Source organism: Martes martes, assembly GCF_963455335.1.
Source record: "Martes martes genome assembly, chromosome: 7".
NCBI classification, from domain to species: domain Eukaryota; kingdom Metazoa; phylum Chordata; class Mammalia; order Carnivora; family Mustelidae; genus Martes; species Martes martes.
Window position 1 is genome coordinate 47632522 of NC_137894.1, and position 25356 is coordinate 47657877.

General features: G+C 38.3%; 1 protein-coding gene across 9 annotated transcripts in view; it reads left to right on the top strand.

The window, feature by feature from the left end:
* Nucleotides 1–25356, top strand: part of MAP2K5 (mitogen-activated protein kinase kinase 5) — a 258142-nt gene that overhangs the window by 53850 nt on the left and 178936 nt on the right. The window lies entirely within an intron of this gene.

Below are 25356 nucleotides of genomic sequence, written 5' to 3' on the forward strand. Positions count from 1 at the left end.
AATACCATTGCTGTGCCCTGTGTTGACACTGTAAGTTATTAACAAGCCTTCTTCCTCTTGTATTTCCTTCTCCCTTCACCCAAGTCCCCTGAGAGAATTTCTACACATTGATGAATATGTTAAGTTATAAAATTCTCCCAAATTCCAGTAGCAGTGATCTTACCCTAAAGGAGGTTCATTTTCATATTAAAAAATGCTAACCGTAAAAAATAGTTCTCTCGACAGGGAAGTCTTTCTCATGCAGTAGTGCAAAGTTTAAACTACATAATGTAATATCTGGTACTTAATAGTCTGCAATGGTGTATGAAAAATATTCCACTAGGAATTAAAAAATCCATACTCTGTAAGAAAGCCCTGAGGGAGTAATAAAGCTTTCCTCCAGAGAGCTCTTTTCCATATATACACTAACTCTGCATCACATTATGATTGTGTTTTTACCTTAGATGTTTTAATATATATCTTCAAAGTTGTGAAACAATTTATAATTGGTTATTAATGTTCTTAGAATTTTAAGTGCTTGCTGACCACACGACTATAGATAAAAATTGCCCTATTGCCCATGACCATGAAGGGTCACATCCTAAAATCCCAGAACATCTTACACACAGAGATGCAGCCTTGGTATGGAATTAGGTTTCCCAGGGTTAGAAGCTTCTTCTCAGTCAGCTGACCCATTCATCCACTCAGGGCTTCAATCTTCTCTGCAGGTAGAGTCAGGATGTGAGTCTGTTCTCCTGAATCTAGTCCTTTAAGAACTTATGTTCATATATTTCAATTATTTTTTCTTATAGATGACCGGTACTGTGAGTCGTTGGTCTGAAAGTTAAGTGCTTCCACTATGATAATTCAGAGAATTAAATAACAGCATATTGCTTCCACGACCCTTAGGCCGTGCCCTTAAAATGTTTTCATGCCTAATGTCTCTGATGGGTTTGAGCCGCTCTTGTCCTTTCCTGGATCATACTAGCTTCTCAAGCAGCCCCCAGTACTGCATAAAAACATCTCTTCATCCTAGTCTTCTCCTTCTTACTCTTATCTGACTTGAATTTTTACCCTGTTCTGAAGGTTCTTAGGTTCAGGTGCTCTTTGAAAGGAAAAAAGAAGGAACCAGCGTGCTCTGATTTGCTTCTCTTGAGTTTGCTGTAGGGAGCAATTTTCAAAGCCTTAGACTTGCTTGTACTAATGCTTTTGTGCTTATAGCCAAATATAATAAAACAGGAAGGATTTCTAGCAACTCTTCAACTCTTTGGATTCCTTTTATTGACTTCGAATGGAATCCAAAATCATTTCTGTAGATGCCTCACCTATTCATGTGTTCTGTTTAACCAGATGTTTAACTCTCATTCGTGTTCATAGTTTTAAATTCAGTTTGTCCTATTGTGAATTTACTGTCCTGGTTTATTCTAGTGGGGTAGTGGAGAACATAAGCCCACCAAACTCCAGAAGGTGATTTTTATTAGAAATAATACCCCAGATGTTAAGATTTTAATCTTTTCTTTTAAAACATAGGTTAATAACAGAAAGGGGCAGGGGATGCAGAGAAATAGAATTAACATGCCCACCTACCAAGGAAAAATTACAACATGAAATCATGTTAATGTTTTCATTTGTTTGCTTTTTTAAAGGTTTATATATTTATTTTAGAGAGAGCGAGCAGGGGTGACAGAGGGAGAGAGAGTCTTTTTTTTAATGATTTTATTTATTTATTTGACAGAGAGAAAAATCACAAGTAGGCAGAGGCAGGCAGAGAGAGAGGGAAGCAGGTTCCCTGCTGAGCAGAGAGCCCGACGTGGGGCTCAATCCCAGGACCCTGGGATCATGGCCCGAGCCTAAGGCAGATGCTTAACCACTGAGCCATCCAGGCGCCCCGGGAGAGAGAGTCTTAAGCAGACTCTGCTGAATATGGAGCCCGATGCAGGGCTTAATCTCATGACCCTGAAATCATGACCTGAGCCAAAACTGAGTCGGACACTTAACCAACTGTACCACCCAGGCTCTCTAAACCATTTTAATGTTTTATTATTTGTTTAATTATGGTGAGGAACATATAACATAAAATTTAGTATCTTCACCTTTTTTAAGCCTGTAGTTCAGTGGCATTAGGCACGTTCAAACTGTTGTGCCAACTTCAACACCACCCATCTCCAGAACTCTTTTCATCTTGCAAATCTGAAACCTATGCCCGTTAAACAGTAACTCCCTGTTTGCCTTGGTCACCTTTTTAGCTAAGAAGCATGGCTAGAAGTTTTCCTTTCATTAGGACCACATTATTTTACACATCCTTAGCACACACAAGTTCTTTTAACTGCTGGAATGCTGTGTTAACATCCAATTTATCCTGATTTTATGCATGTTGGAAGACTTTTGACTTATTTTTTAGAAAAAGATTTATTTATTTGAGAGAGAGCGCAAGCACATGTGCTCACACAACAAGTGGGGGAGGGGCAGAGAGAGAGAGGGAGCGAGAGAATCCCCAAGCAGACTCTCCACTGAGGTCTGAGCCTGACCTGGGGCTCTATCCCACCACCTTGATGTCATGACCTGAACTGAAATCAAGAGTCGGATGCTCAACTGACTAAGCCACCCAAGTGCCCTGCATGTTGTAAGATTAAATACGTTTTTGACAGTGGTTGTTTTTGAAGGGTGAGTGGCAGTAACATGATCATTTTAGGGCTTTATTTTACATAGTATATTTCTCATACAAAGAAGACATTCTTCAGTTTGATTGCTTAGGTGATTCTTAAGAGGAAAGAGTGTAAAGATAACCAAGTTGCATAACCAGCTGTCAATTATCATTGGTTTTCATTTCTGCCTGGGCTTCAGTTGTATTGTTCTTATATCCCTGGCTTTTAGTTCAGCTCCAGGAAAAAAAAAAAGTGGTGTAATCGTCAAGAAATGAGAATCCACTTTACTAAAGTCTCTATAAAACTCTTTGCTGTGTTATGATTGACTTTCTCCTACACTAAGTTTACCTTAATGGTGTTGACTATAAAAATTGTGATTTTTTTTTTCAAACAAAATGATTACATTACAGGCTATGCTACATAAACTAGATGAAGAAAATATTGGAAAATCCACTCATTGGTAACAAAACTGCCTAATGGGCCTATTTAACTTTTTTTCTTATAAAGTATAATAAAACCAATAAATGCAAAGCAAAAGTTTAATATTTCTTTCTTATTTGCTCCACTTGATGGGATGTTGTGAATTTCAAGGGATATGACATCATGTGTAACTGCAGTATATATTGTTTAATAGTTGATCACATGTTCGCCCTTTAATTCTGGATATTCCCCCCAGCTACACAATATGAAATTCTGAGCTGAAACATTTAAACCAAGTGATACCTTGGACCTGTGCGGGGTCCTTGCTGAGTTCTTGTCTGTCTTACGATAATGACCTAAGCAGGTAATTTCAGGTTGGGATTTCTTGGATTACTAACTTAGGCGAAACGGATTATAAAGGAAATTTACCTTAGACTAAAGTAGAGCTTATGCCTAGGAATAAGAATAATTTGGGTTTTCTTTTGAAAATAAATGTGCTTTCATTATTGCTCCATTGCGCAAAATGCTGCATGCTGCTCCAAAAAAACCCCAAATTCAGGAAAGACACCTATTCCGTCCCCCTCTAAGAGATTCACGGTGAATTTCAGAAACCTGGAGAAAGTAGAGAACAATATGTGTTGTGGTTATGTGTATCCTGCATCTGCCTCCAGCTGTGTGACCTGGGGAAAGTTACATCATGTCTTCTGCCTCAGTTTGTGTGTAAAACAGAGATGATAACATCTAATAAGGTTGTCATGAGGTTAAATGAGATGTTTCATAAAAAAGGCTCAACACTATGACCGACCACTAAATGTTAGCTACTGTTGGAGCGCCTGGGTGGCTCAGTGGGTTAAAGCCTCCGCCTTCGGCTCAGGTCATGATCCTGGGGTCCTGGAATCAAGCCCCGCCTTGGGCTCTCTGCTCCACGGGGAGCCTGCTTCCTCCTCTCTCTCTGCCTGCCTCTCTGCCTACTTGTGATCTCTGTCTGTCAAGGAAACAAAATCTTAAAAAAATAAAATAAATAAATGTTAGCTACTGTTAATGGTAGTGCTAATAATAGAAAAATCATTAAGCCGTGCCCCCTATACTTACTTGACCATAGGGCTCTTTTTTTTTTTGGAACATCTACAAACATCTCACAGATACTGAACTGTGTTAGTTGTGTTTAACTTTAAAAAATTCTGTATTATGATACTCAGTATACTTCTCTGTTTCCTGCTATTCACTAGTTGTATCATAAATTTGCTTATATCTTACATATAGATTTTTTTAGAAGTTCCTGAGTATTTTCTCTTTTATTATAGTTTATTTTCAGATTGCTTTAAGACACCTGGTAAAATGTTAAGCCCATTTTACCACCGGGAAAAGCTAGGACTCCCCGGCAAGTGGCCACTCAATGGCAAAGCCAGAATTCTAGCATCTCTCCTCCTCTCTGTTTTTCCCCCAGGCAGTGTTGTTTCTCAAGGTCAAGCAGAGTCCATTGTGTTTCCTTGTATTTTGTAGTGTTCTCAGCCCAGTCCTAAGGATAGGATAGATGCTTTATACATGTTGACTAAAACGAGAATGAGGCAAGTGGGGGTTTTTTCCAAGCAGGTTTTAGTAGGGCTCTTTAATTGGATTCTCCCCATATCCAGCTAGTTTTAGAGCCTGTGTAATTGTTTTAGAATGTTCATCTGGAAGAATAGGAATTTCTAAACTGGTGGCATATATTTGAATGATTAATTTTCTTTCAGGTGTTAAAACTGAGTACTTAGCATCCATTAACCCAACACACTAGTTACTGCCCTCTTTTTTTGGATAGTATGTCACATTGAAATGAAAGTAATTAACAGGCCCACTTACTTTGGAAACATTCTATGATAATGAAGGCCAGTCACTCAGATTCTTTCCTCCCTAGGGGCATTGTTTGATGGAGTTGCTTAAGCTCTGGGTCCAGAAATAAAGTGATATTTAACTCTTGGACTTAAGTCATGCTAATAAGTCAGTTAGCCCATATGCATAATCTTTTATTTTTTCTTTAATGCAAATTAGTCAGCCTAAGACTCGGAATATCGGCTTTTAGGTCATGTGTTCTAGCATGTAGGTGTTTGAAAACAGTAATGAATTGTCTGCCTCCTGTTCCTTCCTACAGTACATTAATGGTCTAACCTGGATTTGGGGTAGGATTTTCTCAATAATATAACACATAGCTTAAAACGCTGCTGACACAGTGTTTTTAAGATTGGATATAAACCATTATTTAAGAATTAATTTGCCTGTGTCTAGAGACAACAAGAAGAGGGACAGGATAGTAATTCTCAAAGGGTTGATCCCTCCTCTGTTTTGTTTTACCCATTTTTTTAGATATTTGTTGGGCAGAAGGGTGAGGATGGCCCTTGGAGACAGTGGCTGAGATCACATGGACTATTAAGTTGTATTCTGCCCTTGTAATATGGCTGTAGAGTCCAAGTAAAACATTACATTTGTGGTTTTGGAGCTGGAATTCTGTCAACTCATTAGAGGAACATGATGTATTTAATGAAAATTAGAAGCTCTGGTGGTCAGTTACGTAAAATGAGAAAATACATGAATTGCTGTCAAATGAAATGCTGTTTAGTAAACAAAGTATGTCCAAACATGGGATTCCCGAGGGGAAAAACATAATAAAAAAGAGCCCTCAATGAAAACTGGGACCATATAGTACCCAGAAAGCTCTCACTCCTCTCTCACTGGCCATCCTGAAGGTGCCGAACCAAATCAGCAGAAGATCTGACCCCTGCTTCTCTACCCACTGCATCAGTGACCCCACTCCTTTATATTTTTTCCCTGAGGTACATCTTGTAAATTAAGAGTAGTTTTTAAGTGGTTTTGGTATTGACCCAAGAGCCAGGGCGATTGTTTGATTTATTTTAACTTTAAATTTCCAATCAAATGAAGAGCCTTTTCCTTGCAGCCAAGATCATATTTTAAACAAGCAAACAAGATATCATCTTAATGCAAAATTAAATACTGGATTGTGTTACAGTATCGTGTGACAAGCAAGGATATTAATATTTCCAGAAAATCAATGAGTATTTGTCAAATAAAATTAATTATGTATGTTTCCCTCTCTCGCTCTCCCAGCATTCACCGTTAGAGGTTTGTTTCATACAATAATGTATATTGTATTGATTAGAGTCTACAGAATGAACCTGAGCTTGTGATTCTCCACACCTTTCCCACCTTTGCTTCCCCCATTCCATGTTCCTGTAACTTCACACATGCTCATATCCATTATGGCAATGATGGATTATTGGCGTCCAACCAACATGACAGGATGTTACAGGTCGCTGAGCAGAGATTTTCAGACTCTGTTTCCACCTGAATTAACTATTATTGAAATAGTTTATTGAGATTGAAGTATTGATCATTTTCTGCTAACCTTGGCTTAAGGGTAGGAAGAGGAGGCGGAGGTGTTCTTAAAAGACACTAAATTTAATTTTAAAAAATCTCATTTATTTAGCCTTTTCTTCTTCCTGTTTTATAGCCCCTTTTGTTTTATTGCTTGGAAAAGGGTATCTTGGCTTTATTTTTATGACAGTATAATTATACTTCAGAAATGCACTTGATTACTATGGGTAACAAAATTGTTCTAGTATATTGGTTTGGCCAATATTGCTATACAAACAACTTTTCAGTCAATTGAGTCTGGTAAAAATCAATACATTATGGTAATATTTCAAGTAAGAATTTGCTGAATCGAAGTATTTCAACACCATCTCCTTGCAGGGAAAAATAGTTTTAAAGTGGCAAGACTTCTTTCTCATATTTTATTTTAGTAAAAATGCTTTCTTTATAAAGAAATTGAAAGTCCCCAAGCAGAAGTGATTGTGACCAGATAAACGTTAGCACACATGTGTCTTTATAGGGTGGAGGAGATCTCCTTTTCCTTTCCCTGGGTTCAGCAGGAAGGTACAGCATCGGGCTTTGACTTCATCCTGTAGCATGCCACTTTTGGATTCATGGGTCTAGTTCTGGCTGCTGAGTTTCTACAGAGAGATGTGTACAGTTCAGATATCAGCCAGAGAAGTGTGGGGAAAATTCTAAGGGGGCCTAGGAGTGGTGCCTCTCCAATCCTTTATACATTTGTCGAGCAGTCTCATTCTGAGTCCATACCATGTGGATAGCACCCGGCCAGCTGGTGAGGGCACTCTGGCTCCAGTTGGACCATGTCCAGATGGATGAAGTGGTAAGTAAGGGACTTCACAGTCTGGAGCCCATGTCGGTATGCGTGGCCTGTATGCAGGCCCCAGGTGAGGGGCTAAGGAAGGGGTGGTGAGTTCTGGCTCTTTCCTCAGGAAGAATCAGGTCAGGACCTTATGGAGGAACTGGTATTTGAGTTGAAAAGTGGTTGAAAGAATTGGCCAGCTTTTAACTGAAGAAGAAAAAATTAAAGGTCTCCATGACAGCTGACTTTTTCAAAAGTCAGAAAAGCATTGCTGTTGACCAAGGAATAGGTTTGCTTTGTGTGTTTCTGAAGGCTAGCCTCAACTTGCTAATCTGGACTGTCCTCCCTAGAGAAGTGTTGTGTCCTGTGAATCAGGGCGGGCATCCTCCCAGGGCCGAGCACTGCACTGCACCTACTGTAGGAACCTGGTCAGTGATTCAGGAATTAACCTGCAGGGTCAGATTCTTCACGGCCTGAGGATGGACACAGAGTGTTGTCTGTTGCTGGGTGGCTCTGGGAGGTGTGAGTCCTCTTACCTAAGCAGAGCAATATGGCTGGTATTCAGAGCCCCTGAGAAAAGAATTCCCATTTAGACCTGGACATGACGTGATTGCGGAGGTCACTCCCAAGGCTAATGTTCCAAAATTAATTCAGCATTCACCTGCTGTAAAAATATTATATTACATGGTGCTTGGTTTTGTTCTTTTAAAGTTTGTCTTACTGTATATTCATTGATTCATTGAATAAATAGAGTTGGCCCTTGAACAACACGTTTGAATTGCACGGATCCACTTATATGTGGATTTTTTTCAGTAAATACAGTACAGCCCGTAAGTATATTTTCTCTTCCTTATGATTTTCTTAAAATACTTTTTCTCTAGCTTAAATACATACAAAATATGTGTTGATCAACTATTTGGGTTATTGGTGAGGCTTCTAGTTAGCAGTGGGCTATTGGTGGTTAAGTTTTCAGGGAGCCAGAAATTATATGTGGAGTTTTGACTGCACAGGGGTCAGTGCCCCTAACCCTGTGTTGTTCTAGGGTCTGGGGTACTTCCTGTCACTCTGTGCCAAGGACTGCTCTAAGCATTTGCAGTCCAGCAGTGAATGAAACAGACAAGTTCCCTGTGCTCCTGGAGCTCACACTTGTGGGGCATACAGACAGTAATCAGGGAAATGATTGCAAGTAAGATGATATCAGACCTTGCAGGTGCTGTAAAGAATGTAAAATAGTTGCTCAACGAGCCTTCTCTGAAGAGGTGATATTCACGCTCAGACCTCAAGGACAGCAAGGAGCAAGTTGTAAGAAAATCTGGGAGAAGAACCCTCCAGGCAGGAGGAACCACTCTGGCAAAAGCCGGAAGATGGGCATGAACATGTTATATCTAGGCCAATGTGCCCACAGGAGAGTGAGCTCAGGGGAGAGCAGAGAGAAGGGCAGAGGCCTGATCACGCTCCATCCATCAGACCTTGCTGAATCCTTTCTAGGAAGGTTACCCCCATTCTGCCAGTGAGAAAGACAAAGCTTGGAAGGATTAAGGCACATACCCAAGGTCAAATCAAGACTTAGAACTTGGGACGCCTGGGTGGCTCAGTTGGTTGGGCAGCTGCCTTCGGCTCAGGTCATGATCCCAGCGTCCTGGGATCGAGTCCCGCATCGGGCTCCTTGCTCAGCAGGGAGCCTGCTTCTCCCTCTGCCTCTGCCTGCCACTCTGCCTGCCTGTGCTCGTTCGCTCTCTCTCCCTCTCTCTCTCTCTGACAAATAAATAAATAAAATCTTTAAAAAAAAAAAAAAAAAAAAAAAGACTTAGAACTCAGTATCAAAACATTGAGTCATGCACCTTAAATATATACAATTTTTAGAAGACTAGAACTCAGACCAGGACTTTTCTTTCTTTCTTTCTTTCTTTCTTTCTTTCTTTCTTTCTTTTTCTTTTTCTTTTTCTTTCTTTTTTTTTTTTTTTTGAAGATTTTACTTATTAGAGAGAGAGCCCCTGAACATGTGTAGTGGCGGGGGGACAGAGAGGAAGTAGGGAGAGGGCCAAGTAGACTCTGAGCTGACGATGGAGCCAGCATGAGGCTTGATTTCAAGACCCCGTGATTGTGACCTGAGGCAAAATCAAGAGTCAGATGTTCAGCCAACTGAGGCACTCACGTGCCCCAAGCCAGGGGTTTTCTATTTGCCACTCTGAGTTTCCTAATTTTTAATCCAAATTATTTTTGGATATAAGATATAAATATATAATTCTGAAAGTCAGTGATATACCATTTCTAGTTAATTTTGAGGCTTTTTAGTAGATGCTAAAACAGTCATTTCTTGGCTGACAGAGCTGTTGTAACATAACTTGTTATTCTATCCTTTGGGTCTCTTTTTCCTTATCAAAAACTTGAAATTAATCATGGAATCCCTAGATTAATTGTATGGTTATGCTAGTGGAGGTGGTGCATCTCTTGATTTATAAGACACATTAATTTTTTATTTTTTTCCCAGTATTTTACAGTATCTGATGTGTTAGAAAAACGTAGTCTCTTGGTTGGCATGTAGCACAAGCAAATATTTGCACACCATAGCATCTAGGGTATTTACTTAAATTACTTTTTTGGGGAAATAATTCACTGGAAAGTCTGAAAGGCATTTAGTGTGTATAACTTTCCTGCTGCGTTTTTTTAAAAATTTTTTCATTGCTCTTTTTTGGTTATTTAGAGGTAAGGGAACGTGTTTGTGTTAGATTGCCAGCTTACCAGAGTGAAACGTTTCGGTTCTTATTTGTGCACAAATGCTAAGTCAGAGGAGCAGATGACCAAATTAGAAGGGAAGTAGCAATAGATACTTTGGTTGTGGGAATTAAGCATAAAGTTTCTTTAAGCATTAATTTGCTTTTTAAGTGTGATTTTGTATTACGTTATCCTCTTAACCCTAAAATCTCCATACATTTCCTTGTTGGTGTTGCAAAAGAAAGAAAGAATGTTCAGTATCTGCTTAAAAGCAGACTTCATGGTTTTTGTTTGGTGGATTCAAATAACAAAGTGAAAAATGTTCAGACAAAATTAGAACTTGCTTTAAGGCACAATCAATACAGCATTTTAACAACCTTAGTGTATTTGGAAGATACATACTGTATAGGGTTCCCAAACATTCTGATTCTATTACAACTGCTAACTATAGCAGCAAAATGTAACAATATACTTAGTCAATAAACATAAAACCCTGATTAAACCATAATTAAATTTTTGGAAAAGTTATCTAAAAACCATGAATAAACTATATTTTTACATTGTCTCAGCAACAAGATGGATAGCCAGTGAAACTTTAAAGTGGCAGAGAAAGGCATACATGGGATTAAATTCCAGAATGAATTTTTACCACAAATACATGTACTAAGTGAAGTTTCTGGACACCATTTATTTCTTCTTCCCCCTTTTAACGTTTTTTGAAGGGAATTCCTAGTGAGCGCGGTGGAGTGTAACAGCTGGGGTCGCTGACTAAAAGGGCAAGTGGGAAGTTTTCCTGCATCCCTGGCAGCCCTAGTAGAAGGTGTCAGGGCCCTGCCTGCCTCTGTCATACTCAAAGCACAGGGGGTGCTTAGAATCAGAGTGGTTGCACTCCTGTTTCCAAACTGGGCCACCATCACAAGCCCTGATTAGCCCCCAGCAGCACTAAGATATATATAGCTGGGGACAACAGCTATCACTGCCCTCATCTGACCCTGCGAAGAGACTGAACCACCAAACTTAATGGATTTCCCTGAGGATTCAAAACAAGACAGGGATAGAACCACCCCTGAAACTCATTCTTTCTTATTCATTAGGCCCTTCCTGGTGCTCTCCTCATGAATAATTCTGTTTGGTTCTGTGAGGAGCTAAGTATGTGCAAGCCTAAGGATTTCTGCCAGCGTGTTCCAGCAAATACACAAGTGTACCTTTCACTTTTTGCATCAGGCACGTGTACCTTAAAGAACACCCATGTGAACGAGCTGCTGCTGTCTTCTTTCCTCTCTCCTTCCCTAGAACTTGTAATCTGAATTAACCCAATGTCAAAAATGTTAATGCTTTAAAAAAAAAAAATGTTAATGCTTTCCAAACTCGAGTCATTGCAGCATGTGATTCTCCAGAAATTACATCTTTGGGTTTTTTCCTTGTCTGTGATTTTTATGAGTGCATATTTAAATCATTTTGGGGACCTTGATGGTGTTTCTGGCTGCTGGTCTTTACAAGGAAGTTCATTTTTCTCCTTCCACGCGGACTCCTGTCCCTTTCTCCTCCCCTTAATCTTTAAGTCTGTGTGACATCTTTAAGCCTTAGTCTCCTGGATGGATTTGAGAATAGCACTTTCTCTTGACTAATCTCTACTTTATAAAATACAGTGTTGCGCATATATGTACACATATGTTTATATATTTTTGGAAGTCACTAACAATACCTCAGAAAGAATGTGGTCGAATTGAATTTAGGATCCAAATGCTTTTCCTTCTTTTGTCCAAAATGTAGCTCCTCTATACACAAACACAATTCCATGTGCAGGAAATCATTCAAATTCCTTCTCCACTCAAACGCCCGTTGCATTTAAAGATGCCTGTCCCTGGACGGTGGAAGGTATGGTGGTGGTTTGAGTGTTGTTCAGTCTTTATGTGAAAGGAAGAGTCCCTTTAGGTTTGTTTGGACCCTAGTCATGATACGTCCGTTTCATGAAGTCTGTTATGCACAAAAGTGCACAAAATGAAGATAAAGTGCCTCTCTCCAGCCTGACAAAAGCCATTCCTTTGCAGAATGGTAGATGCAGTGAAAGTAAATAAATGAATGGACAGCAATCACAGCCTAGTTGATGAAACTGTTCAATTAAAGCACAGGCATTTACATGGTGTAATTTCCCTAAATTGCCAATGAGCCCCTTTAGACACAACCAGTGTTCAAATTGATTTCAGCATTGATTTTGGCTGAAGCTGATAAATTTCTGCTTGTTAGTTAAAGTAATTTTGCAGAAGACTTTGTACTGCAGTATTGAAGTGTTCATTTAGCTGATGGTTAAAAGAGGAGTTATTTACAGAGGCCTCTACTGTTGTTCTGAGATGGGACAATTCCCCAATCATCTTTTACTTTTAATTTTTTAGGCTTCAGTATACCAATCAATAGGTGATTGAAACTGATTAAAACTTATCCAACCAGCTGCCTATGGCAGTTTAATTAGAAGCTGGATGATTCTTAAATTAAAGTTGTCTTGTTTTCATTGCACAGCCATCTTCCAGAAGAGTAAGGGACTAACAGTGCTGAAAACCTAAAAGTCTCACTTTGTCGAGGTATCTCACAAGTGTGAAATCACTCAGTAGCTGTTCTTAAAGCAGCTCAAAAATGTAATCAGAGGCTTTGGCCTTTAAACAGATTACAAGTAGTAATATATTTACTTGCTAATCAAGGAATTTTGTTTTTGCTTTTTTTTTTTTTCTGGCAAAGGGATAACCTGGACCGTAATGAGATACGTGAAAGGGCAGCTGTTGGTGATGTAGCTCTTGTTTCATAAGCCAGATGAACGCTCGAGCTGTTTTTTTTTTAAACCCTGCAGTACAGGATAAAACTAGCTATCGCGATACCCTGCGCATCTCTCCGCTGAAAACCATCAGCTCTGAATTTATATTTTCATTTTGTTCTGAGGTCTTGATTAAAAATCAATCTCTAGTGAATAAAAAACAAGCATTGTTATATAAATACATGTTGACTTTCCGACAAGGTTGTGCCCAGGGTTATAGAAGAGAGATTTTTTGCTTTGGGAAGAGTCCTCATACTCATTTTCTCTAGCGTGGGACAATTTCTTGAGTTTTTAATGGAAATGGGTTAATATTTCTGTCATAGGGGACATATTACATCTGGTACTACAGGGAAGAAGGGAATAAATGGCTCACTTTTCAGAGGTGCATTTACTCTTTGACCCACTAGGGTACTATTTGGTGTTCTAGGAGAGGTAATTTAGTAAATAGTACCCCAGTGGCCTGAAAAAGTTAATGCAGCTCTGAAGAGCGAGTCGTTCAATTGATTTTCCCTATTGCTTTTTAAAAATCAACACGGACCATATCCAGAGAACCTCGAAGGCAACTTGAGTTAGAGGATCTAGAAGCAACACATTTGCGTTTGTTCAGGCTTATTGGGGCACACACTGGATCTGACTTCCAAGGACTTGAGTCCTCCAGTGCTTATCAGGATCTTGAAGCAGTTCTTAACCCCATCGAGCCTTGGTTTCCTTACCTAAAAGTAAGGATAATAAGAATGAGAAATTTTTATGCAAATCTAATAGCTTCTCTATAAAAAATACAAACTGTAAAGCACAATAGAATATGAATCAGTGGTTTACAGAGGTTTTCTGAAATAGCCATTTTTATATCTGATTTCAGAAAGTGATTTACTGTTAGCTTTCCACAAAGAAACCATGAACAGATACTCCATTATGATCAAGTCATTTCAGGGGAGAAGAATCCCAAGTAGTTAATCCTCAAGGTGTTCCTATTTTTTCCCACATGTATTGCCTCAGTCCTATATTTCTTTCACTGTTGTCATTTAGCTTTATATTTCTTGCCTCTCTGTTTTGCCCATCACATTCTTTCTGAACCTTCGATCAAGAGATCACTGTGACTGTAGCTTCCTCGATCTCTAAGGTATTTAGACCATATATGAAAAGACATTACTCTAGTTGATGTGGAGAGTGTTAAAGGCTTGAACCAGGCCGCATCAACTTATGGAAGAAATATGAAGGCCATTGGTGACAGCATTAACTGAGGCAGGTGTGGGGGCAGAAAGGGTATATAACCAGAGTAATTAGAAAAAATAAGAAAGACCAAATGTAGGGTCCCCAGTAGCAAGTTCCTCATATCCTAGATTAGCAATCAATATGACCTGTGGATGATCGACCTGTGGACGATTGGGATCTTAAAGAGTTGTTAATATCTGTAACCTAATAAATGTTTGATTTGATACTTAAACAATCTGGGAGTGGGGGAGCTCTGTTGCTTAACCACAAATTATTTTACAATCAGTAGTCAAGCATTTGTAATGGGTTTTAGGCAGAAGGAAGGTTGGCATAGACTGCTATTGAACTCATACAGTTTATATAAAAGCTTCTTTTTACAACTGCTGTTTACTTTGGATTTCCTATTTTAACAGCTAGAGCCTGGCTAATGTGTTTATCTATTATGGAAGGCAACAACTGTCAGTGTTGATTTCCCTGAAACGATTTGACGTTTTTTTCCTGTGGATGGCTATTTTAGTATGTGACATACTGGTAAAATCTACCCCCAAAGAAGTCTACCATAAGAACAGATCTCTAAAAGGATCAAGCAATAAAACAAAATTTTTATTAACTGAACCGTAGCTAACTTACATGTGCTTACTAAAAATGTGTCACTGAATTGAAAGATGATATCCAGGGCTATTAAAAATTAATCTCACAAGGTAACAAAAAATTTTTATTTCATATTTATATATGTACTCACATGCATTTATGCACTTGATTTTTATAAAGGCAAAGAAGTGTTTTTCACTTGTTTGGTGTGGGCAGAAAATCTTTCAACCTTTTAGTCTTTCGGCATAATATAGTACAGTCAATGCTCACATCCCTTATTTTATTTATTTATTTATTTATTTTTATTTATTTATTTTTTTTAGAGGGAGAGAGAGAGAGTGGCGGGGAGGGACAGAGGGAGAGAGAGAATCTTAAGCAGTTTCCACATCTAGTGCAGAGCCCAACCCTGGGTTCATGACCTGAGCTGAAATCAAGAGTCAGACACTCAACTGACTGAGCCACCTAGGCACCCTGGCTATTAAGAGTTTGAGATGGAAAACCTTCCGAGTTGGAAAAAGACTTCCATTTGTTATTCTAAATTTACCTAAAATCAGAGTTACTTTTTTTGGTCAATAAATAAAATACCACATAGCAAGCAAGGGAACGGTATCTCTAAGTATGGAAACTGATGATCTCACATTGGCTAAGATATAAGAGGTATGGTATTGGTTTAACAGATATCAATTTTTTAAATAAAGAAATAGTTTCAGTAATTAAATCTGAATATGGCCAATTCTCACTTTCTTTGCTAATGAGAATTAAGAGTTGCATAGATAATTAAAATGGATAACTAATAAAAAAAAACCCTCATTTTCGACTCTGGTTTGTCTCCTCCAAATCATACTTTTTGTCGTAATGATGGAGGTCACAGAGAGGTTTCTCTTTCACCTTGTCTCCCCTCTTCTGCTCTGCCTCTCATGGACATCCTGGAAATCTCTGTGACATTCAAAGAACAGAGAGGCAAGGAATCCAATATATCCCACAAGCCATGAAGTCTTTGCCTGAAAAGCACAGAACCCAGTTTTATCATTTAGAGAAGCCGTTACTAGGGCTGAAGCGAGTGAGTAACAGCAAATCCATTTGTAACTTTCATTTATTTAAAACAGCCTTTTCTCACTTTCTCGCCTTTTACCTGTCTTCTAAGAGATCCAGGGAGCAACACAGATAAACATCATCTTTCTTGCTTACCTAAAATAAGACTTTCCCATTTTGATTACTGGTTACTTCTTAAGCCAGATCCTAAGTATTGCTTTCACCATTTTAGTGACCGTATTGTTTTCTTAGGTTTCCCGTCCATTTAGAGAATTTTCCAAGGATTGATAGCACTCTATAAATAATTCACAGAGTAATTGTGTTCCTCTTTTCACTAACCTTCTCTGAAGTACGTTACGTGAGAAGTGGAACGCATCTCAATGGCATTTATTCCACGTGGTGTAGGAAAGAAGTGCCTCTCTCCTTCCCAGGACTGTGGCAGTGCAGTTCTTGTTTTGCCTTTGTGATTAAAAGTTATCGTGCATGCAGTTACTCTTGGGATCCTTGTTCCAAGAGGAAAAAAAGGAGATGTTTCCCTACTCATTCTGATGACCATTTTGCTAGCAAATTGGCATTTGTAACATGTATTACGAGTTTTACCGAACTTTGAAGTATTTACCATCAGATCTTAGGTCAGCCCCTCCATTCTTTTTTTTTTTTTTTTTTAATTCAACCATTTGACACAGAGAGAGAAAAAGGAGAGAGAGAGAGCACAAGCAGGGAGAGCGGCAGGCAGAGGGAGAGGCAGGCTCCCCACTGAGCAAGGAGCCTGATGTGGGACTCTATCCCAGAACCCTGGGATCGTGACCCGAGCCAAAGGCAGATGCTTAACCGACTGAGCTGCCCAGGCGCCCAACCCCTCCATTCTTAACTTATATCCTACCTCACAGTTGGTAGAGAAGCACAGGTGCTCCCTATTGCAATTTTTTTTCTGCTCATGATTTAAAATAATTTGATTAGAGTGTATAGAAATTAATATGCAGAATAGTGCCATAGAAATTAGATGCCTACTTTAATTGTATGAGATTATACAAGCTTTATCAGAAAATATATGATCAGCTCTAGGTTATTTATTTTGTGAACAGGAGTCAGCTGGGACGGTTCATATTTTTATGATTCTCCTAGAACTTGAAATTCTAAGCATAAATAATTTCAGCAAACATTGTAAAATACAGATGCAGTTGATCTTTTTTATGCATGACATAAATTTGTGTGAGGGTCCAGATGTTGGATTGTGAACACAGGTTGTTTCTCCCTTATGTCCTGTGTGAATATAGGACTTTTTAGCATTTTGTTTTGAGATTTTTCTTTATACCCTTTTAAAAGATTCTTCTAGAAATTCACTTTATTCCCTGGACTGATGTATCTTTTAACAAATTCTCATTAGGGTTTAGATTGAAGGTGAGTCCAACCTTCTAACCATATATATATTGTACTAGACCCATCTTTAAAATTTCAGAGAGTACATAATAGCATTAATTGCATTTATCACCAAGTATAGCTTTGAAATCAGTCCTGTGGTTTTTTGAATACCTCCTCTGGGCAAGGTACTGCACTTGGCAGTTGGGGGTAACACCAACATTCAGGGCCCCAGGGACACCATCCTCAGGTTCTGTCGCTGGTTTACTGTCTGTACTGTTTCATCTCCTTCACTGGTTTTGTCTCGTCTTTCTCTCTTCTGACTTTGGAGCGCCTCACGTTCAGTCCTCGGACCTCATTTCTACTTAATTTAATTCCTGAGAGAGCTTTTGTAGTTCTGTGGCTTTACATATTATCTCTATGTTGATGAAACCCAGCAGTGTATCTCCTACTCGGTCCTCTCTCCTGAACTTCGAACTCCTATCTAAGTACCAGGGAATGTCTTTTAGGGCTCTCAGAATTACCCGAAATTGAACTCTTCTTTTCTTCTGAAAGCTGCTCCTTATCTACAGTTTTTCCAAACTTGATAAATGGAAACTCTATTCCATAAGTTGCTTATGACAGAAACTTTGCAGTCATTCTTGATTCTTCTTTTCCTTCCAGACCATCCACCAAATTGACACACAAATCCTGCTGACACTCAAGGAGCTAAAAATTAGTACAGGATTATATGGTATAAGGCTGAGTAGGTAAAGTTCCTCTATTTCTGTGAATAAATACTTTGATTCAATCAGCTTGAAAATTTAAGTTTATTTTGCTCGTCCCCATATTTTATAAATTCTCTCTGGCCAGAGTCTTTTGTATCATTTCCCCCTTTCCACATCCACAATTACTACCTGGGTTCATTTCATCACTTCTTGCATAGACCTGTAACAGCTTTATAAGTGCTCCTTCCTCTCTGGTTTCTCCTCCTTTTTTGTGGTAACCTGCAGCCAGAGTAAGGATATTAAAATTAAGGTCTAATCCTATCATTCTTCTGTCCAAAACCCTTCAGTGGTTTTGTATTGGCCAGTAAATTGGGTTCAGCAAAATTTCAACAACAGTAATAAAAGCTGAAAGACTCAGTTTTCCTGAGAGAAAATATTTGTCTCAGTTAAACTATCACTCAGGAGTGAGGGCAAAATAAATACATCTTCAGAAATGAATATTAAAGAGTGTGTGTGTGTGTGTATGTGTGTAGGCAGAGAGAGAGAGAGAGAGAGATAAAAAGAAGGGGAGGACAGTTAGTTTATTACTGAAAGAAGTACTTTAGGTAGAAGGAAATTGAATCCAACTGAATCCAGAAAGGAATAAAATGAAAGAAGGAATGATGACTGTTTAGATAAACCTGATTATATAAAACAATAGTCATGATTAATTCAGCAACATCAAAATGAAGTCAAAAGACTGGACAAAATAATATAAGATGAGAAAGGCTGATTGGAATTAAAAAATTCTAAGTTTTTTTAGAAATGTCTTTTTTTTTTTTAAAGATAACTTTTATTCATCTGAGAGAGGAAGCAAGCAAGAGCATGAGCAGGAGAGAGGGTCAGAGGAAGAGGGAGAAGCAGACTCCCTGCTGAGCAGGGAGCCTGACATGGGGCTCAATCCCAGGGTGCTGGGATCAGGACTTGAGCCAAAGGCGGATCCTTAACTGACTGACCAGGCACCCCATTCTAAGATTTCTATATTGTTTGAGAGAAGGATAAAGATAACAATTAACTTAATATTTTGTTAAATCTGGTATGATTATTAAAAATTGTATGGGTAACAAAAGCAAAGAATGAATGTATTACTTCAAAAGAAGTAGAAGGAATAAAAGGGTTCCAGGAGAGAGAGGAGGTGTAAAGTAGATGAATCAGTGATAGGAATAGATGCAAAAATATCAGTAATTATAATTAATATAGGCAAAAATAAATATCTAATTATAATAAATATACTGTCAACTAATAGATTGGTTAGATTGAACTTTTCGAAATATAGTTATGTGCTATTTTAGACTATTTTAGCATATATTCCTGAACTATAAAGACAGAGAAAGATTGAAAGGAGAAGGATTGGGAGAAGACACCAGTAAATACTTATCAAAGGAAAGCTGTGGTTATATTAATATAAGAGAAAAGAAGATTTTAAGACAAAGTATTATTGGGGGGTACCTGGGTGGCTCAGTGGGTTAAGCATCCCCTAATCTCAGCTCAGGTCTTGATCTCAGGGTCTTGAGTTTGGGCCCTGCACTGGACTCCATGCTGGGTGTAGAGCCTACTTTAAAAAAAAAAAAAGTATTAGGGATAGAAGGGACTACTATACGTTAATAGAAGAAAGAGACCATAATTACATAATAGCTCTAAACTTACATGTAACTAATAACCTTAAGATACATAAAGTGAAAAATTGTGATAATTAAAAGGAAAATTTGATAAATTCAGTTATAGTGGGAAAATGCCTCTTGGTAATAAATAGATTAGTCAGACCCAAATTAGTAAGTATACAGAAGATTTGAACACCACAATCAACATGCTGGTTACATGGTCAGACATAGAACTCTTTGTCAGTCAAATGAGAATATATGTTATTTTCAGGTACAGAAAATTTAATTTTTTAAAAACCATAGGACACAAAGCAAGGTACAGAAAATTTAATTTTTTAAAAACCGTAGGGCACAAAGCAAGTCTCAGTAAAGTTTGTAACATACAGATCTCTTTCTTGACTATAGTGGTTAGTTTAGAAATTATTAATAAGGGCACTTGTCTGGCTCAGTCAGTAGAGCATATGACTCTTGATTTCAGGGTCATGAGTTTAAGCCCCATGTTGAATGTAGAGCTTACTTTAAAAAATAAATAAAATTTTTAAAAGTTAAAAAAAGAAATCATTAATAAGTTAACCCTCATACATTTGGAAATTGAAATGCACCCATCTGAATAACTTATGGGTTGTATAATACATTATCATGGAATAAAAACATTTAGAGCTAAACAAAACCATACATGAATACTCATGTGATTCAAAGTCATTACCTAAAGCATAGTATTTTGTATAACATTAGAGAAGAGTAACTGGATATTAATAGGCTTAGCATGTAACTCAAGAAAATAAATTTTTTTTTAATGGAAGGAAGAAAAGGAGTACAACAGAAAAAATAAATCAAAATTCAAGAAACAACTCAAGAAAACCAACAGTTGGTTGCTTGGAAAAATTGACCAAGTATAACAGAAAGAAGACACAAATAACAAACTTTGGGTGAAAAAAGGAGATATAATTCTAGATAGCAGAGATTTTTAAAATAAGAGAATACAGTTAATAACTTTATGACAAAATTGAAAACAAAGTGGACAATTTCCTAGAAAAACCTAAAACTGCCTAAAGAAAAATAAAAAACAAAAATAGACCTGTACCAATTAGAAATGTATCCGTTCAGTCAACAAATATTTATAAAATGTGCCCAGCGCAGTTTTAGGCACTGGAGATACAGTAATGAATAAAAAAACAAAAGTGCCTGTTTTCATGGAGCTTGCTTTCTAGTGGTAGCAGACAAATAATAAATTAATAAACTGTGTTAAGTATTGATAAATTCTATGAAGAGTAAAGAAAGAGAGATTGAGCTGTTTTGTGTAGGATATTCAAAGAAGTAACTGTGGGGGTGCCTGGGTGGCTCAGCGGGTTAAAGCCTCTACCTTCGGCTCAGGTCATGATCCCAGAGTCCTGGGATTGAGCCCCGCATCGGGCTTTCTGCTCAGCAGGGAGCCTGCTTTCCCCTCCCCCTCTGCCTGCCTCTCTGCCTACTTGTGATCTCTCTCTGTCAAATAAATAAATAAAATCTTAAAAAAAAAAAAAAAGTAACTGTGGACCTGCAGGAAGTAAGAGAGCAAACCAAGTGGATATTGAAGGAAGAGTTTTCCAGGCCTGCGGAGTAGATGCAAAGGGCCTGAGGCAGGTGGATATTTGGAGGAGCAGAGTGAGTACTGTGGATAAGGGAGATTGGCAGAACCAGAGATCAGTGAGTAACCATGGGCCAGATCTTGGTATCCTTCTGAAGACTCTTGATTTATCAGGTGGAAATCTACCCGTGAAATAGGGATAATGATAATAACTTCTACTTATATGTCAAATGATATCTCAAAGTTGGGGAAAAATGATTTTTACTCATAAGATTATGGAATCAATTAGTTAAATGCATGTAGAATTTCTTTGTAAAGCTCCATCCAAGTGATGTTCTTTTCACCCAGAGGTAGTATTCATTTTGTGAGTATTTATTAAGTATGGAGCACCTACCATGCCAGGACTTGTGCAAAGTGTAAAGAATACAAAGATGATTAAGACATGGTAGTGTTTCTGCCCAGTATGGAAGATAAATGTAAATAACTTTTCTGTAGTGTGCTAAGTGTTATAACAGAGATACTAAAGTCTAAAGACTAGGAGAGGCCTCAGATTTTTATTTTATAGTTTGAGGGTGTATACTGAGAAAAGGCATATAGATTTTTTAAAAAAGATTTTATTTATTTATTTAACAGACAGAGATCACAAGCAGGCAGAGAGAGAGAGGAGAAAGCAGGCTCCCCGCAGTGCAGAGAGCCCGATGTGGGGCTCGATCCCAGGACCCTGGGATCATGACCTGAGCTGAAGGCAGAGGCTTGTAACCCACTGAGCCACTCAGGCGCCCTGGTATATAGATTTTTTTGATAGGGATTGCATTAAATGTGTAGATTGCTTTAGGTAGCATAGACATTTTCACAATATTTATTCTTCCAATCCAGGAGCATGGAACATTTTTCCATTTCCTTGTGTCTTCCTCAATTTCTTTCATGAGTACCTTATAGTTTTCTGAGTATAGATTCTTTGCTTCTTTAGTTAGGTTTATTCCTAGGTATCTTATGGTTTGGGGTGCAACTGTAAATAGGACTGACTCCTTAATTTCTCTTTCTTCTGTCTTGTTGTTGGTGTAAAGAAATGCAACTGATTTCTGTGCACTGACTTTATATCCTGACACTTTACTGAATTCCTGTACAACTTCTAGCAGTTTGGGAGTGGAGCCTTTTGGGTTTTCCACATCGAGTATCATGTCATTTGTGAAGAGAGAGAGAGTTTTACTTCTTCTTTGCCAATTTGGATGCCTTTAATTTCTTTTTGTTGTCTGATTGCTGAGGCTAAGACTTCTAGTACTATGTTGAACAGCAGTGGTGATAATGGACATCCCTGCCGTGTTCCTGACCTTAGTGGAAAAGCTTTCAGTTTTTCTCCATTGAGAATGATATTTGTGGTGGGTTTTTCATAGATGGCTTTGATGATATTGAGGTATGTGCCCTCTATCCCTACGCTTTGAAGAGTTTTGATCAGGAAGGGATGCTGTACTTTGTCAAATGCTTTTTCAGTATCTATTGAGAGTATCATATGGTTCTTACTCTCTCTTTTATTAATGTATTGTATTACATTGATTGATTAGTGGATGTTGAACCAACCTTTCAGCCATGGAATAAATCCCACTTGGTCGTGGTGAATAATCTTGTTAATGTACTGTTGGGTCCTATTGGCTAGTATTTTGGTGAGAATTTTTGCATCTGTGTTCATCAAGGATATCGGTCTGTAATTCTCTTTTTTGATGGGATCCTTGTCTGGTTTTGGGATCAAGGTGATGCTGGCCTCATAAAATGAGTTCGGAAGTTTTCCTTCCATTTCTGTTTTTTGGAACAGTTTCAGGAGAATAGGTATTAATTCTTCTTTAAATGTTTGGTAGAGGGCACCTGGGTGGCTCAGTGGGTTAAAGCCTCTGCGTTCAGCTCAGGTCATGATCCCAGGGTTCTGAGATCGAGCCCCGCATCGGGCTCTCTGCTCAGCAGGGAGCCTGCTTCCCTTCCTCTCTCTGCCTGCCTCTGCCTGCTTGTGATCTCTGCCAAATAAACAAATAAAATCTAAAAAAAAAAAAAAAAAAAGAAAAAAAGAAAAATTTAAATGCTTGGTAGAATTCCCCTGGGAAGCCATCTGGCCCTGGGCTTTTGTTTGTTTGGAGATTTTTGATGACTGTTTCAATCTCCTTATTGGTTATAGGTCTGTTCAGGTTTTCTATTTCTTCCTGGTTCAGTTGTGGTAGTTTATACGTCTCCAGGAATGCATCCATTTCTTCCAGATTGTCAAATTTGTTGCCATAGAGTTGTTCATAATATGTTCTTATAATCGTTTGTATTTCTTTGGTGTTGGTTGTGATCTCTCCTCTTTCATTCATAATTTTATTTATTTGGGTTCTTTCTCTTTTCTTTTTGATAAGTCTGGCCAGTGGTTTATCAATCTTATTAATTCTTTCAAAGAACCAGCTCCTAGTTTCGTTGATCTGTTCTGTTGTTTTTTTGGTTTCTGTTTCATTGATTTCTGCTCTGATCTTTATGATTCCTCTTCTCCTGCTGGGTTTAGGCTTTCTTTGTTGTTCTTTCTCTAGCTCCTTTAGGTGTAGGGTTAGATTGTGTTTTTGAGACCTTTCTTGTTTCTTGAGGAAGGCTTGTACCACTATATATTTTCCTCTCAGGACTGCCTTTGTTGTGTCCCACAGATTTTGAACAGTTGTGTTTTCATTATCATTTGTTTCCATGAATTTTTTCAATGCTTCCTTAATTTCTTGGCTGACCCATTCATTCTTTAGAAGGATGCTGTTTAGCCTCCATGTATTTGAGTTCTATCCAACTTTCCTCCTGTGATTGAGTTCTAGCTTCAGAGCATTGTGGTCTGAAAATATTCAGGGAATGATCCCAATCTTTTGATACCGGTTGAGACCTGATTTGTGACCCAGGATGTGATCTATTCTGGAGAATGTTCCATGTGCACTAGAGAAGAATGTGTATTCTGTTGCTTTGGGATGAAATGTTCTGAATATATCTGTGATGTCCATGTGGTCCAGTGTGTCATTTAAGGCCTTTATTTCCTTGTTGATCTTTTGCTTGGATGATCTGTCCATTTCATTGAGGGGAGTGTTAAAGTCCCCTACTATTATTGTATTATTGTTGATGTGTTTCTTTGATTTTGTTATTAATTGGTTTATATAGTTGGCTGCTCCCACATTAGGGGCATAGATATTTAAAATTGTTAGATCTTCTTGTTGTACAGACCCTTTGAGTATGATATAGTGTCCTTCCTCATCTCTTGTTATAGTCTTTGGCTTAAAGTCTAATTGATCTGATATAAGGATTGCCACCCCAGCCTTCTTCTGATGTCCATTAGCATGGTAAATTGTTTTCCACCCCCTCACTTTAAATCTGGAGGTGTCTTCGGGTCTAAAATGAGTTTCTTGTAGGCAGCATATTGATAGGTTTTGTTTTTTTATCCATTCTGATACCCTGTATCTTTTGATTGGGGCATTTAGCCCATTAACATTCAGGGTAACTATTGAGAGAGATGAGTTTAGTGCCATTGTATTGCCTGTAAGGTGACTGTTACTGTATATTGTCTGTTCCTTTCTGATCTACTACTTTTAGGGTCTCTCTTTGCTTAGAGGACCCCTTTCAATATTTCCTGTAGAGCTGGTTTGGTGTTTGCAAATTCTTTCAGTTTTTGTTTGTCCTGGAAGCTTTTTATCTCTCCTTCTATTTTCAATGATAGCCTAGCTGGATATAGTATTCTTGGCTGCATGTTTTTCTTGTTTAGTGCTCTGAATATATCATGCCAGTTCTTTCTGGCCTACCAGGTCTCTGTGGATAAGTCTGCTGCCAATCTAATATTTTTACCATTGTATGTTACAGACTTCTTTTCCCAGGCTGCTTTCAGGATTTTCTCTTTGTTGCTAAGACTTGTAAATTGTACTATCAGGTGACAGGGTGTGGATCTATTTTTATTGATTTTGAGGGGGGTTCTCTGACCTCCTGGATTTTGATGCTTGTTCCCTTTGCCATATTAGGGAAATTCTCTACAATAGTTCTCTCCAATATACCTTCTGCTCCCCTCTCTCTTCCTTCTTCTTCTGGAATCCCAATTATTCTAATGTTGTTTCGTCTTATGGTGTCACTTATCTCTCAAATTCTCCCCTCGTGGTCCAGTATTTGTTTGTCTCTCTTTTGCTCAGCTTCTTTATTCTCTGTTATTTGGTCTTCTATATCAGTAATTCTTTCTTCTGCCTCATTTATCCTAGCAGTAAGAGCCTCCATTTTTGATTGCACCTCATGAATAGCTTTTTTGATTTCAACTTGGTTAGATTTTAGTTCTTTTATTTCTCCAGAAAGGGCTTTTATCTCTCCAGAGAGGGTTTCTCTAATATCTTCCATGCCTTTTTCGAGCCCAGCTAGAACCTTGTCATTCTGAACTCTAGATCTGTCATATTACCAATGTCCATATTGATTAGGTCCCTAACCTTCGGTATTGCCTCTTGTTCTTTTTTTTGTGGTGAGTTTTTCCACCTT